Genomic DNA, 13,726 nt, shown 5'->3' with positions numbered 1-13,726 from the left:
TACTGCCAGGAGAAGTAGTAGGAGGAACGGCAGCTTGCACATCCAGCCGATGTGCAATAATGTTCAATGATTGGATGAGTTGGTCCTGTCGAGACCGGAGGTCTAGCATATCCGCCCGCATCACTTGTGACGTCATCATGGTCTTGGATTGACCAGCGTGGTCCATGGCCTGAGCGTACTGTTATGTTGGGTGCGTGGACCCACTGGGCCGTACCGCCTTAATGGTATGGCAGCTGGCCAACAGGACACAGGTCAAAGTCTATAGTTCAAATAGGTGTACCTGTGGTAACTTCAGACAGTAGCAAGACAGCCTGGCAGCAGGTAGACACCAGGGGTGGTGTAACAGGACAGGTGTAGTACACAGCACAGCACGACTCCAACTCTATATGGCACTTGGTTCTGGATAGCACGGGACACAGGATACAGGTAGCAGGAAGGGGAACACTGGGAACGAGGAAACACTAAGAGACCATTTGCAGAGACGAACATAGGTAAACGACAACAACGCTCAGGCAATGCAGGAAGGGGCAGGGCCCTTCTTATAGTCCAGGGTGCTCATGGGCATTACAAAAACCAGTCCGTGCCCGGACAACCCCTTTAATGTATGGGCCTGGGCCTTGGTGTCTGAATTTTTGTGTTATCATAGAGCCTGGAAATGGCTGCAGAAGGGAGGGGCAAAGATGTCTCATCAGGAAACTCAGCAGTCATCAGGAGAAGACATCATAGAAGACATCACTTGTGAGTAACTGCATTTATAGGGGAGCTGTCACCTATCCTGACATGTCTGTTGTAGGAAATACTTGTATTCCACATGAAGTTTTTGTGTACCCAGCACTAATAGACAAATTTGTGTTACCATTCCCATTGTCAAGCAGATGTGTCCTTACACAGTGTGATACTAGCAGCGATGGTTGGAGACTGTCAGTATGTAGGCACACAGCCTTTTGACAAGAGGAATCGTAACACCCATTTGCCAGTGCTTGCACAGAAAGGTGGTGTTCACTATAGACATGGCAGAGCCCAAAATGCCCCTTTGACGATCCGCCATAATTCAATCATATTTACGTTATTATAGCTGGTGCTCAATATATAAATAGGCTAGCCTTTGGGGTCTTTTGAGGCATGTCTGCTGCAGAAAAAGGTTTCATACAACAGTACAGCTACCTCACATGAATGGAGCTTGGTTACACGGTCTTCACTGTTGGCTTTTACACACTGGTGCAGATTTGGAGGACTATTTTAATTTATAGCTGAACTTACAGCAAACTAACTTTTCTGGTACTTTATAAATCCCTACAATGCTGAGAAAAGCTATGTACTTTTGAAGTAAAAATGGATGTTTTTGCATTTGTGTGGTATATATTTTCTTTTCCTTCACCCGAGCATCCCTGCGCGCGCCAATTCTCTATATTGTGGATTTCTGGTTAAGAGGTGTGTATTGATTCAGAAACTACAGTTGCCAGATTGCCATGCAGATTACCAGATGTACATGTCATCAGCACTGGGCATGGACAGGCTCAAAGCACATGCATATATACTCTATGTGCATGCACTGTGCTAAACAGCGCTTGAGCCTGCCCACGTATATGATGTCCGTGCTGACAACACGTACATTGGGGAGGTAAATGAGCAGGCCTAGATCACGTGCTGGATGTATGCCATGTAGGCTGAAGATGGGAGTGCAGGTCATGTGATCGCTATCTGGAACAGCGTATCCATGTGTCTATTAAAAATAAAATACATCACAAATGTATAATTGAAGAACAAAACTCCTAGAATATACCTTTTATTATTTAATAATATCTTTAAAAACATATCACCATTTTATAATAAACAAAATAGAAAAAAAAATAACACCATCCATCACCAGGAACAAAGATAAACATACATTTGATATTAAGACGCTATTGTCCCTGGCAACCAGCGGCTAGCATCATATCTAATATACATGTGGTAAGGACGTGGTGTCCAAGGCACAATTAGGTCCGCCCACAGCCAGACCTGCAAGATGCCTGTGAGAGGAAGGAGATGTGAGTTCCCAGACTGTCTGTTGTTTGTACCTCTATTTGTCTTTGTGTCTCTGTGTTTGTGTGTGTATAAGTTCCCTTGGTGTATATTTGTGTGTGTGTATTTGTGTGTCTAAGTGCCTATATATGTATCTGTACAATGGCGTAGCTATAGGGGTCGCAACGGTCGACGGGCCCCCAAGCCTTGCTCTAGCAATTACTGTGCCGCAAGAAGCCCGGCGCAGGCAGGCACGATGTAGTGACGTCATCGCGCCTGTCTGCGCCGAGTCACTCACAGCACAGACCGGAGGAGAAGGATTCTTCACATGTCGTGGGAATGGGGATAGGTACCTAATTATTTTTCTATTAGGTACGTACATATGGGGGCATTATACTGGGTATGGAATGGGGGGCTCATGGTAGCTGCTGAGCGGGCATTATACTATATGGGGGCACTAAACTGTATAGGACAGCTAAGGGGGCATTATACCGTATGGGGGGCATTATACTGTATGTGGCAGCTATGGAGGGCATTATACTGTATAGGGGCATTATACTCTATGGGACAGCTATGGGGGCATTATAATGTATGGGAGGCATTATACTGTATGGGATATCTATGGGGGCATTATACTGTATGGGGGCATTATACTGTATGTGGCAGCTATGGGGGGCATTATACTGTGTGGGGCATTATACTGTATGGGACAGCTATGGTGGGCATTATACTGTGTGGGGCATTTTACTGTATGGGACAGCTATGGAGCATTATACTGTATGGTGGGTGTTATACTGTATGTGGCAGCTATGGGGGGCATTATACTGTATGGGACATTATACTGTATGGGGCAGCTATATGGGGCATTATACTGTATGGGGCATTATACTGTATGTGGTAGCTATGGGGGGCATTATATTGTATTGGGCAGCTATGAGGGCATTATACTGTATGGGGGCATTATACTGTATGGGGCAGCTATGGGGGCATTTTATTGTTTGGGACAATATAATGTATGGCGCAGCTATGGGGCATTATACTGTATGTGGGCATTATATTGTATGGAGTGCATTATACTTTATGGGGGCATTATACTGTATGGGGCAGCTAAGGGTGGCAATATACTGTGCAGGCAGCCATGAAGGGCATTATAATGTGGGGGCATCTATGGAGGGGCATTATACTGTGGGGGCATCTATGGGGGCATTATACAGTGTGGGCAGCTATGGGGGGCATTATACTGTGTGTGTGCAACTATGAGGGGATTATACTTTGTGGAGGCAGCTATGGGGCATTATACTGTGGGGTCAGCTATGGGGAGCATTATACTGTGGAGGCATTCATGGGGTCTGTCGGGCAAGGCGGCTGAGCATAGGCGTGCGCAGGGGTCTGGTGATGTTGGGAAGGGGTAGGAGGGCCCAAGCTGAATTCTTGCACCAGGGCCCATGAGCCTTTAGCTACGCCCCTGTATCTGTATGTGTATATATTTCTGTGTGTGCATCTACTACATTATCTGTACTCTGTTATCACTGTGTTATCTGTGGTGTTACATAGGACTGCAGGTAACATCTACTACATTATGTCACGATCTGTCGGTATGTGGACCCACTGGGCCGTACCGCCGTAGCGGGATAGCAGTTGGCCAATACAGAGTACCAAGTAAAGTCTATAGTTCAAGCAAGGGTACCTGTGGTAGTTCAGACAGTAGCGATGACTAGGCTCAGATGGGACCTTGGCAGCAGAAACCACCGGTGGCACAACACGACTCCAACTCTTTAAGGCACAGGAACAAGGCAGCATGGGATACAGGTAGCAGGTACGGTAACACTGGGAACTGGAAAACACTAAGGGACCATTTGCTACACTGAAACGGAAAAACACAACAACGCTCAAGTAATGAGTGAAGGGGCAGGGCCCTCCTTATAGTCCAGGGTGATCTGGGAGTAATCAGTGCAATTTTACACATGTGTGCGTGCTGGATCATTAAGGCCAGGACTGAGCTCGTGCGCGCACCCTAGTGGTCACTGCAGGACAGGGCGGACACATTTGCTGACATTTTCAGATAGGGAGGCGTCGGCAGGATGAGAGGAGTCTGGACGTTACACATTATATGTACTCAGAGTTATCACTGTGTCTTATCTGTGGTGTTACATAGGACTGCAGGTAACATCTACTACATTATCTGTACTCAGAGTTATCACTGTGTGTAGGGCTGGGCGATTTAGCAAAAAAATAAAATCTAGATTTTTGTCAACCCTGAGTCACGATTTTTTTATTTTTAGGAGTATTTAAGGAATTACTGTGCATGCAATTCTCTTATCTCCAAAAAATACAAAGACACAATCTTTTACATATGAGAATAGCAGGCATAGTTATCCAATAATATATTGATTATCAGGATTGTCCTTTAGCTACTACATGTGATCACGCTCACTTATAAAATGGACAATGCTGATAATCATCATATATATATTTGGCTCAGAGAATAAAAATAGCAACTATGAGTGCAGAGGAACGCCAGGAACAATGAGAAACCAACTCAATTCGTTCTCAAAGAGCACAATTATAAATACTTATCATTCTTATTGCTAGCAAACCCGTGTAACAGGTTTTCTATACTAGTTCAATATATAATTATGGATCCCAAACGATCCAGGGTACCTATAATGGGTAAATGAATATTGGCATGTACTGATGAACCCTGCTATTAGCCCTATAGTGACCCTGTTATTTGACCCTGGTGGACAAGCAGAGTAATCCCCCCGAAAGGGACTGCCCCGCACTGGAACCTCTTATACAGCTCTAGTTAGATAAGCGCACTCAAAAGGTCACCAACGAAAGGATTACTAAGGATGCACAAATAAAAACTTGTTTTAATTTCTGTTTCTATGCACCTTAAGACATATCGGACCTGCCTCCTCCCATTTTATAACTATATATTTATCCTATATGGGAAAGGAGGGGAATACCTTCACCTGTAACCCTCTAGGAATCAATTCTTTCTGCAAATATTGCTCCAAGGAAGCTTTGTTCCTCCATGTCTTGGTTCTTTTAAACAAATCTTTTACTGTACATTGATCAACCAAACTATTCTGGGTTAGACCCCCTGGCTTTATTACATCAGTATCTCCAAGAATATTGGACAGTTGTAACAACCAATTATTGGCTCTACTTTCGAAATCCATGACCATTTTGGAGCCCTCTGAAATGCAAATATAAAATATACAACTAATAAATAAAAGGACATTACCAAATCTCCCAAAAACCCTTTTAATCTCTCTATAGCTTAGGTACCCATATAATATTGAACCTATATACCCATAAGGTTAAATGCAAATTTTGTAGTACAAAAATAATTTTATTTGTTTATAGTTGACATAAAATCACATATAGACAATTTTACAAAATTTTAGGCCCTATTCATACGACAGGGTTTCCCAGCCGTATGATGGCCGTTCAAAAATTGGCCATCACACGGCCGCAGTAGGAACAATAGATCCCAAATGGGGCCATTCACACGACTGATTTTTGGACGGCTCGGGAAACAGGGCCGTCAAAAATGGGACATGCCCTATTTTCGTCCGTTCTCCCGGCCGCCTGGCTACCATGGAACTCTATAGGGCTGGGTAATACACAGCCATCACTTGAATGTGTTCCGAGTGACGGCGTGTCTTCCATCGCTCACCCTCTCCTCCCCACAGTGTGAAGTGCATGTGAGGAGGAGGAGGGTATTTTTTTGCTCCCTGTAGGAGCGGAATCCCCAATCCACGGCCACAACTTTGGCAATTCTGTGGCCGAGGATTGGGATTTGCGCTTCAGGAGAAGTCCCTGACTTCACTGTCCATATATGGACGCAGTGACGTCAGGGACTTCTGAAGCGGAATCCCCGGCGCTGTGGCCAGTGTTTCAGCTCCAGGAGAAGTCCCTGACTTATATTGACATTGAAGTTAAGGACTTCTTCTGGAACGGTGGCGCTATCTACATAAAGGTAGGGGGGGGTACCTTCTATGGTGGGGTGCTATGTAAAAGTGCCCTGTGTAGAACTACCTACAGCGGGCTGTGTGGCATTCCCTACAGGGGGCTGTGTGGCATTACCTACAAGGGGGCTGTGTGGCACTACCTACAGGGGGCCCCCCTGAATAGAGCCTTACACGATTTTATTTGTTTATAGTTGACATAAAATCACATGTACACATGTAAAGTAAAAATGAGAAGAGCCGCAGCACTCCAGTAGTGAAAAAATATTGGTATTTATTCACCAAGCATAAACAACTCTCAATGTTTCAACCCTAATAGGGTCTTTATCAAGCTTGCATCACGTTTGATAAAGATCCTATTAGGATTGAAACGCTGCAAGTTTGTTATGCTTGGTGAATAAAAACCAATACCAGTGGCGTAGCTAAAGGCTCATGGGCCCGATGCAAAAGTTCTTCTTGGGCCCCACTAAACTTCTCATGGCCGACGACTCGCAGCTTTCAGTTGCTTCGCTTGGTCTCCTAAGTAACCCAACAATGCAGCACTAGCGGCCAGGGGCGTCGCTAAGGTCTTAAAACATCAGGGGAAATAGCCCCAATATCTATAGCACTAAGACCCTATAGCTATGAATGGGATTAAGTAGAAAAAGGAAGAGCAGCACATATAACTACAAAATAAGTGTAGTAGTGTGTGCACAAGCCTTGGGACCTCAGATTCCAGTCCCACAGCACTACACAAGACCCCAATTCAGTGAAAAAAAGGTTTATTCACCCATACGTCAGTGCAACGTTTCAGCCCACATGGGCCTTTCTCAAGCTTGCTCCTGGGACCTCCGCCAATCAGGCCTGTCCCTCTAGAAGGAATCCTCAGCCAGAGGGTTGCCGACGCTCTTGCTAGGGATTCCTCTCCTGGAGGAGCCCTTGACATCTCTGTTCATATACACTACCGTTCAAAAGTTTGGGGTCACCCAGACAATTTTGTGTTTTACATGAAAACCCACACTTATATTTATCAAATGAGTTGCAAAATGACTAGAAAATATAGTCAACACATTGACAAGGTTAGAAATAATGATTTTTATTTGAAATAATAATTTTCTCCTTCAAGCTTTGCTTTCGTCAAAGAATGCTCCATTTGCAGCAATTACAGCATTGCAGACCTTTGGCATTCTAGCTGTTAATTTGCTTAGGTAATAGGGAGAAATTTCACCCCATGCTTCCAGAAGGCCCTCCCACAAGTTTGATTGGCTTGATGGGCACTTCTTGCGTACCATACGGTCAAGCTGCTCCCACAACAGCTCTTTGGGGTTGAGAATACCAGCTGCCTGCTTCTTCCCTAAATAGTTCTTGCATAATTTGGAGGTGTGATTTGGGTCATTGTCCTGTTCTAGGATGAAATTGGCTCCAATGAAGCGCTGTCCACAGGGTATGGCATGGCGTTGCAAAATGGAGTGATAGCCTTCCTTATTCAAAATCCCTTTTACCTTGTACAAATCTCCCACTTTACCAGCACCAAAGCAACCCCAGACCATCACATTACCTCCACCATGCTTGACAGATGGCGTCAGGCACTCTTCCAGCATCTTTTCAGTTGTTCTGCGTCTCACAAATGTTCTTCTGTGTGATCCAAACACCTCAAACTTCGATTAGTCTGTCCATAACACTTTTTTCCAATCTTCCTCTGTCCAATGTCTGTGTGCGTTTGCCCATGTTAATCTTTTCCTTTTATTAGCCAGTCTCAGAAATGGCTTTTTCTTTGCCACTCTGCCCTGAAGGCCAGCATCCCGGAGTCGCCTCTTCACTGTAGACGTTGACACTGGCGTTTTGCAGGTACTATTTAATGAAGCTGCCAGGACCTGTGAGGCGTCTATTTCTCAAACTAGAGACTCTAATGTACTTGTCTTGTTGCTCAGTTGTGCAGCGGGGCCTCCCACTTCTCTTTCTAATCTGGTTAGAGCCTGTGTGTGCTGTCCTCTGAAGGGAGTAGTACACACCGTTGTAGGAAATCTTCAGTTTCTTGGCAATTTCTCGCATGGAATAGCCTTCATTTCTAAGAACAAGAATAGACTGTCGAGTTTCACATGAAAGCTCTCTTTTTCTAGGCATTTTGAGAGCTTAATCGAACCCACAAATGTAATGCTCCAGATTCTCAACTAGCTCAAAGGAAGGTCTGTTTTATAGCTCCTCTAAACAGCAAAACTGTTTACAGCGGTGCTAACATAATTGCACAAGGGTTTTCAAGTGTTTTCTAATCATCCATTAGCCTTCTAACACAGTTAGCAAACACAATGTACCATTAGAACACTGGAGTGATGGTTGCTGGAAATGGGCCTCTATACACCTATGTAGATATTGCATTAAAAACCAGACGTTTGCAGCTAGAATAGTCATTTAGCACATTAACAATGTATAGAGTGTATTTCTGATTAATTTAATGTTATCTTCATTGAAAAAAACTGTGCCTTTCTTTCAAAAATAAGGAAATTTCTAAGTGACCCTAAACTTTTGAACGGTAGTGTATGGACAGAGACATCAGGGGCTCCCTCTAGGAGTGGAATTTGATGGTTGCCAACACTCTGGCTGGGGATTCCTCTCCTGGAGGAGCCCCTGATGTCCCTGTTAGAGGCTCCCTCTAGACGCGGAATCCCAGGCCAGAATGCAGAGACTCTGGTCGGGGATTCTGCTCCCAGAGGAAGCCCCTGATGTCCCTGTCCATATATTGACAGTAACGTTGGTCTCTCCTCCTGGAGCCAAATCCCCTGCCAAAGCGGCTCTGTCAGGGGATTCCAAGAGGAGCCCCTGACATCACTGTCCATATATGGCAGGGATGTCAGGGGCTCACTCTGGGAGCAGATAACTGGCCAGAGCATCGTCGCCCCCCCAACTTCAATCTTAGTTGCGCCCGGGCGCTTCCCTCGCCTGCCCTCCCCCTAGCTACGCACCTACTTTTTCCAGATTTGAATAAGTAACTGGAGTTTCTGAAGGGTTGAATGACTTTGGGCCACTGATCTCACGCTGCTAACATACAGAGAGGGGTTCCCCGCATCAAACTCAGTAGAGATGTACCTGGGCCAAACAGCTTCAGGGCATGAAAGCTGGCATCTAAGTGGGTAGATGGACACTTTTTCCATATTTGTATAAGTAACTTGTATTTTTAAAGGGTTAAATTACTTTAGGCCACTCATTTCACACTGTCAACATACAGAAAGGAATTTCCCTCATCAAAATCAGTTGAGATTAGCCTGGCCGGAACAGGTTCTGGGCATGACAGCTGGCATAAAAGTGGGCAAATTGGCAATTTTTACAGATTTGATTAAGTAACTGGTGTTTTCGATAGGGGTAAATAACTTTAGGCCACTGATCTCACGCTGCCAACATAGAGAGAGGAATGCCCTGCATCAAAATCAGTCGAGATCAGCCTGGCCCAAACAGATTCTGGGCATGAAAGCTGGTATCAAAGTGGGTAGATGGACACTCTTTCCAGATTTGAATAAGTAACTGGTATTTTTAAAGTCGATGACGTCATGGCGCCACTTGCGTCATTCAGCCCCAGCAGACCTGCTCAGAAGAGAACAGGCCTGCATTGCGATAGAACGGCGCAGGAACGGGTTAAGGTTTGTTAAGTTTCTTTTTTTCTGTATGAGGGGCTATATGTGGAGCACTATCTACAGGGAGGGACTATATGTGTCAGGGGCTATATGTGTGATGGGCTATATGTGGAGCACTATCTACAGGGAGGGGCAATATGTGTGAGGGGCTATATGTGGAGCACTATCTACAGGGGCGGGGCTATATGTTGAGCCCTATCTACACGGGGGGGCCATATGTGGAGCCTTATCTACAGGGGGGCCTTATGTGGACCACTATCTATAGGGGGGCTATATGTGGAGCACTATCTACATGGGGGCTATATGTGGAGCACTATCTACACGGGGATCTCTGGGGGCCACTATCTTCAGGGGGCTCTATGAAGGGCACTATGTATGTGGAGCACTGTCTGCAGGGGGCTCTATAGGGGCACTGTCTAAAGGGGGCTTTCTGGGGGGGCACTATCTACAGGGGCCTTTTGGAGGGCACTATCTACATGGGGCACTGTGTGTGTGTGTGTGTGTGAGACAGTGTATGCTGGTGCTATTATAATCAGGGACACAGTGTATGGTGCTATTAGGGCGTAGTGTGTGGCGCAGAAATGTTTGAAAAGTGAGAAGCTGAAGACATCTGAGCGGAAAATGGGCTGTGGCCGTGAGAAGTCACTAATCAGTACTGGAGTCAATGTATGATCTGCAGCGAGATGATGGGTGGTATGATTTTTTTTGAGGAACAGCAACTCCCGGCATATCCTTACCATTGTTCAGACCATGCTGGGAGCTGTAGTTTTATGCCGTACAAACCTACACCATGTTCCAAATTATTATGCACATTGGATTTGTGTCATAAATATTAAATTATTCGATTTTCAATTAAAAGCATGGATGGTATTGTGTCTTAGGGCTCTTTGGATCATTGTAATCAATCTCAGACACCTGTGATAATCAGTTTGCCAGGTGTGCCCAATCAAAGGAAAACTACTTAAGAAGGATGTTCCACATTATTAAGCAGGCCACAGGTTTCAAGCAATATGGGAAAGAAAAAGGATCTCTCTGCTGCCTAAAAGCGTGAAATAGTGCAATACCTTGGACAAGGTATGAAAACATTGCATATTTCAAGAAAACTTAGGCGTGATCATCGTACTGTGAAAAGATTTGTGGCTGATTCAGAGCACAGACGGGTTTGTTCAGATAAAGGCATAATGAGGAAGGTTTCTGCCAGACAAATTAATAGGATTAGGAGAGCAGCTGCTAAAATGCCATTGCAAAGCAGCAAACAGGTATTATTCGGCCACCCCTAAACAATGCTCACAAGCAGAAACTGTTGCAGTGGGCTCAGAAATACATGAAGATTAATTTTCAAACCGTGTCGTTTACTGATGAGTGCCGTGTAACCCTGGATAGTCCAGATGGATGGAGTAGTGGATGGTTGGTGAATGGCCACCATGTCCCAACAAGGCTGCGACGTCAGCAAGGCGGTGACGGAGTCATGTTTTGGGCTGGAATCATGGGGAGAGAGCTGGTAGGCCCCTTTAGTGTCCCTGACGGTGTGAAAATGACCTCTGCAAAGTACGTAGAGTTTATGACTGACCACTTTATTCCGTGGTACAAAAAGAAGAACCGTGCCTTCCGTAGCAAAATTATCTTCATGCATGACAATGCACCATCTCATGCTGCAAAGAATACCTCTGTGTCATTGGCTGCCATGGGCATAAAAGGAGAGAAACTCATGGTGTGGCCCCCATGTTCCCCTGACCTCAACCCTATTGAGAACCTTTGGAGCATCCTCAAGCAAAATATCTATGGGGGTGGGAGGCAGTTCACATCAAAACAGAAGCTCTGGGAGGCTATTCTGACATCCTGCAAAGATATTCAAGCAGAAATTGTCCAAATACTCACAAATTCAATGAAAGCAAGAATTGTGAAGGTGATATCAAAGAAGGGGTCCTATGTTAATATGTAACTTGGCCTGTTAAGTTTTTTTTTATTGAAAGAGCTTTTGATTTCTGTAAATATGACCTCCTGATGCTGCAAATTCAACAAATTACCATTTTAGTTCTCTTTACAACCTTTAAAATGTTTTGATCTCTGTTGTGCATAATAATTTGAAACCGTGCATTTTGAGTTTTCTACTTCTAAAAAAAAATCTGTTATCATTAGGAGATTTGTTCAATAAAATTTGCATTATACTCCAACGGTTGATGGCTTGAAGATTATACTGACTGTCATTTACATGGACTATTTAGGAAAATCAGCGAAAAATAACATTTGCATAATAATTTGGAATGCAGTGTATACATAGACAAGGAGAGAAAAACAAAAAACACCCGGCGCACATCGTGCATCATCTCTTGTTTAAAGTGAAAAAGGGTCGGGGGTAAGCGGTTGTGCTTACCTTGTGGTGTTGTGCTAGGAGCACAACACTCAGAAGTGCCTGTATGGTCTCAAAGGACTGCAGCTGGTAAATCCATGCAGGGGCTGTCAGGGCTCCTTCAGTAGATAGAGATAAATGGGGGAAAAAAAAGGGAGGATAAAATTCTCCAGCGCTGTCCAAATGTTGTGGAATTGAAGGATTCAATCCAAGGTAAGAAGTTTAAATGAGATATATGTTTAATGGATAAGAATGCTACGCGTTACGAGATCGGACTGATATCTTCATCAGGCGAAGAAACATACATGTTGCTCGCGAGATTACGCTTGCTCTGCTGTATCTACCACAGAAACATTAACGAAGTGTCGGGATTGTGAATAGACATCCCGTGGAATGTCTATTCACTGTCTAAACACTTCAGTATCGTTAATGTGTTAGTATAAGACAGCACATAGTGATCTAAAAGGATCCCTATGCGCTGACTAAATCAATGGAGAGAAGTGACCAATCAGCGTCATACACTTCTCTCCACAACGCCCACTTGGTCTAAAGTAAAAAACACGCCCACTTGGGCATTAAGAAACTCATTAGCATAAAGCGAAAATAAAAAGCACTGCTGTCCCCTATATTATAGCGCCCATCTCCTTATGTAGGAGATAGGCCACTTATAATGTGGTGACAGAGTCTCTTTACCTGAAACAATAGGGTATGGTCACAAGCCCAAGGACTTCAAAAAAGCATAACATTGACTAAGGCTGTGTTCACATCACCGTTGCCCTTCCGTTGAGGGTTCCGTCTGAGTTTTCCGTCGGGTTATCATTTCAACGGAAAGGCAAACGGAAACCTAAGCTTCTTGTTCCCACACTTTTATATCAATGGTGAGGGAAATGGAAGCTTAGATTTCTATACATACAGATAAAGCTGCCACACTGTACAAATAAATATTTCCATATTCTGCACACACAGATGTCGCCACATATCGTATACACAAATAATGCTGCCTTATGCTTTATTTGTAAATAATGCCTTCATATTATTCACACTCAAATAACTTTACACTTAGCTCAATAAGCGAGTTAGATGGTGCTTTAACTTCATATTTGTGATTGTTGCTTTGCTGAAAGATTTTATTTTGCCCAAGCTTCAGTATTTTGCCAATTTATATTACCTTCCGCTTTGACCGTTTTCGATAGCAAAAAGCAGTCTAACAACATACGGTCACCACCAACACTATGTTACAAGTTTTCCCAGTAGGATAAATATTGTGCTTTATGGCAAATTCCAGATTCTTTTGAAGCACCCTCCTAAATCAGTTTATAGAGATAAAGAGGTGATCTCAGATTAACAAAAGGGTTTGCTTTTTTTTTTATCCCTAAAAAAGCAACCTAAACTACTGAATGCTGACGCTCCTTTAACATGATGCCTTTGCGGCTTCTAGTGCTAGTCTCCTTCATATTTGCACAGAGACAATTGAGACGTAACTTCATGGCTCCAGTGTTTATCTAGAAACAATACAATATGCAGCACCTGATATTGTTTTGCACTATTTTGTTAGTGTATTTCTATAACATAAGCTCTAACCTTTTGGAATATTTTGAAGACTTCAGTTTCGCACCGGGTTTTTTTTTTTTTCAGAAACAGAATCCCACAGCTGTGTTTTTGAAAAATTCTTTTGTTGAGGTCAATGCTAAGGCATTTGTGTCCTTGTTAAACAGCTGCTCACAGCATTTAAATCAATTCTCATTTAGGTATAGCAACCCTACTAGGTAAAAAGAAGCTGATAAATTGCT

The 13,726-nt window shown here is 43.9% G+C and overlaps 1 protein-coding gene across 3 annotated transcripts in view; it reads right to left on the bottom strand.

The window, feature by feature from the left end:
• The window catches only part of AMPD2 (adenosine monophosphate deaminase 2), a 226,115-nt gene that overhangs the window by 198,665 nt on the left and 13,724 nt on the right, over nucleotides 1-13,726 (bottom strand). For 2 of the 3 annotated variants that reach the window (XM_075853644.1, XM_075853645.1), the window contains 2 exons: nucleotides 11,961-12,055; nucleotides 3,692-3,868 (listed from right to left, as the gene is read on the bottom strand). The gene's annotated coding sequence lies outside the window, so the exon portion shown is untranslated. The remainder of the gene's footprint in view (nucleotides 1-3,691; nucleotides 3,869-11,960; nucleotides 12,056-13,726) is intronic. The other variant, XM_075853647.1, reaches the window with a different exon arrangement.

Source organism: Rhinoderma darwinii, chromosome 2 (assembly GCF_050947455.1).
Source record: "Rhinoderma darwinii isolate aRhiDar2 chromosome 2, aRhiDar2.hap1, whole genome shotgun sequence".
NCBI classification, from domain to species: Eukaryota; Metazoa; Chordata; class Amphibia; order Anura; family Rhinodermatidae; genus Rhinoderma; species Rhinoderma darwinii.
This window is presented reverse-complemented; position numbering and strand designations above follow the sequence as displayed.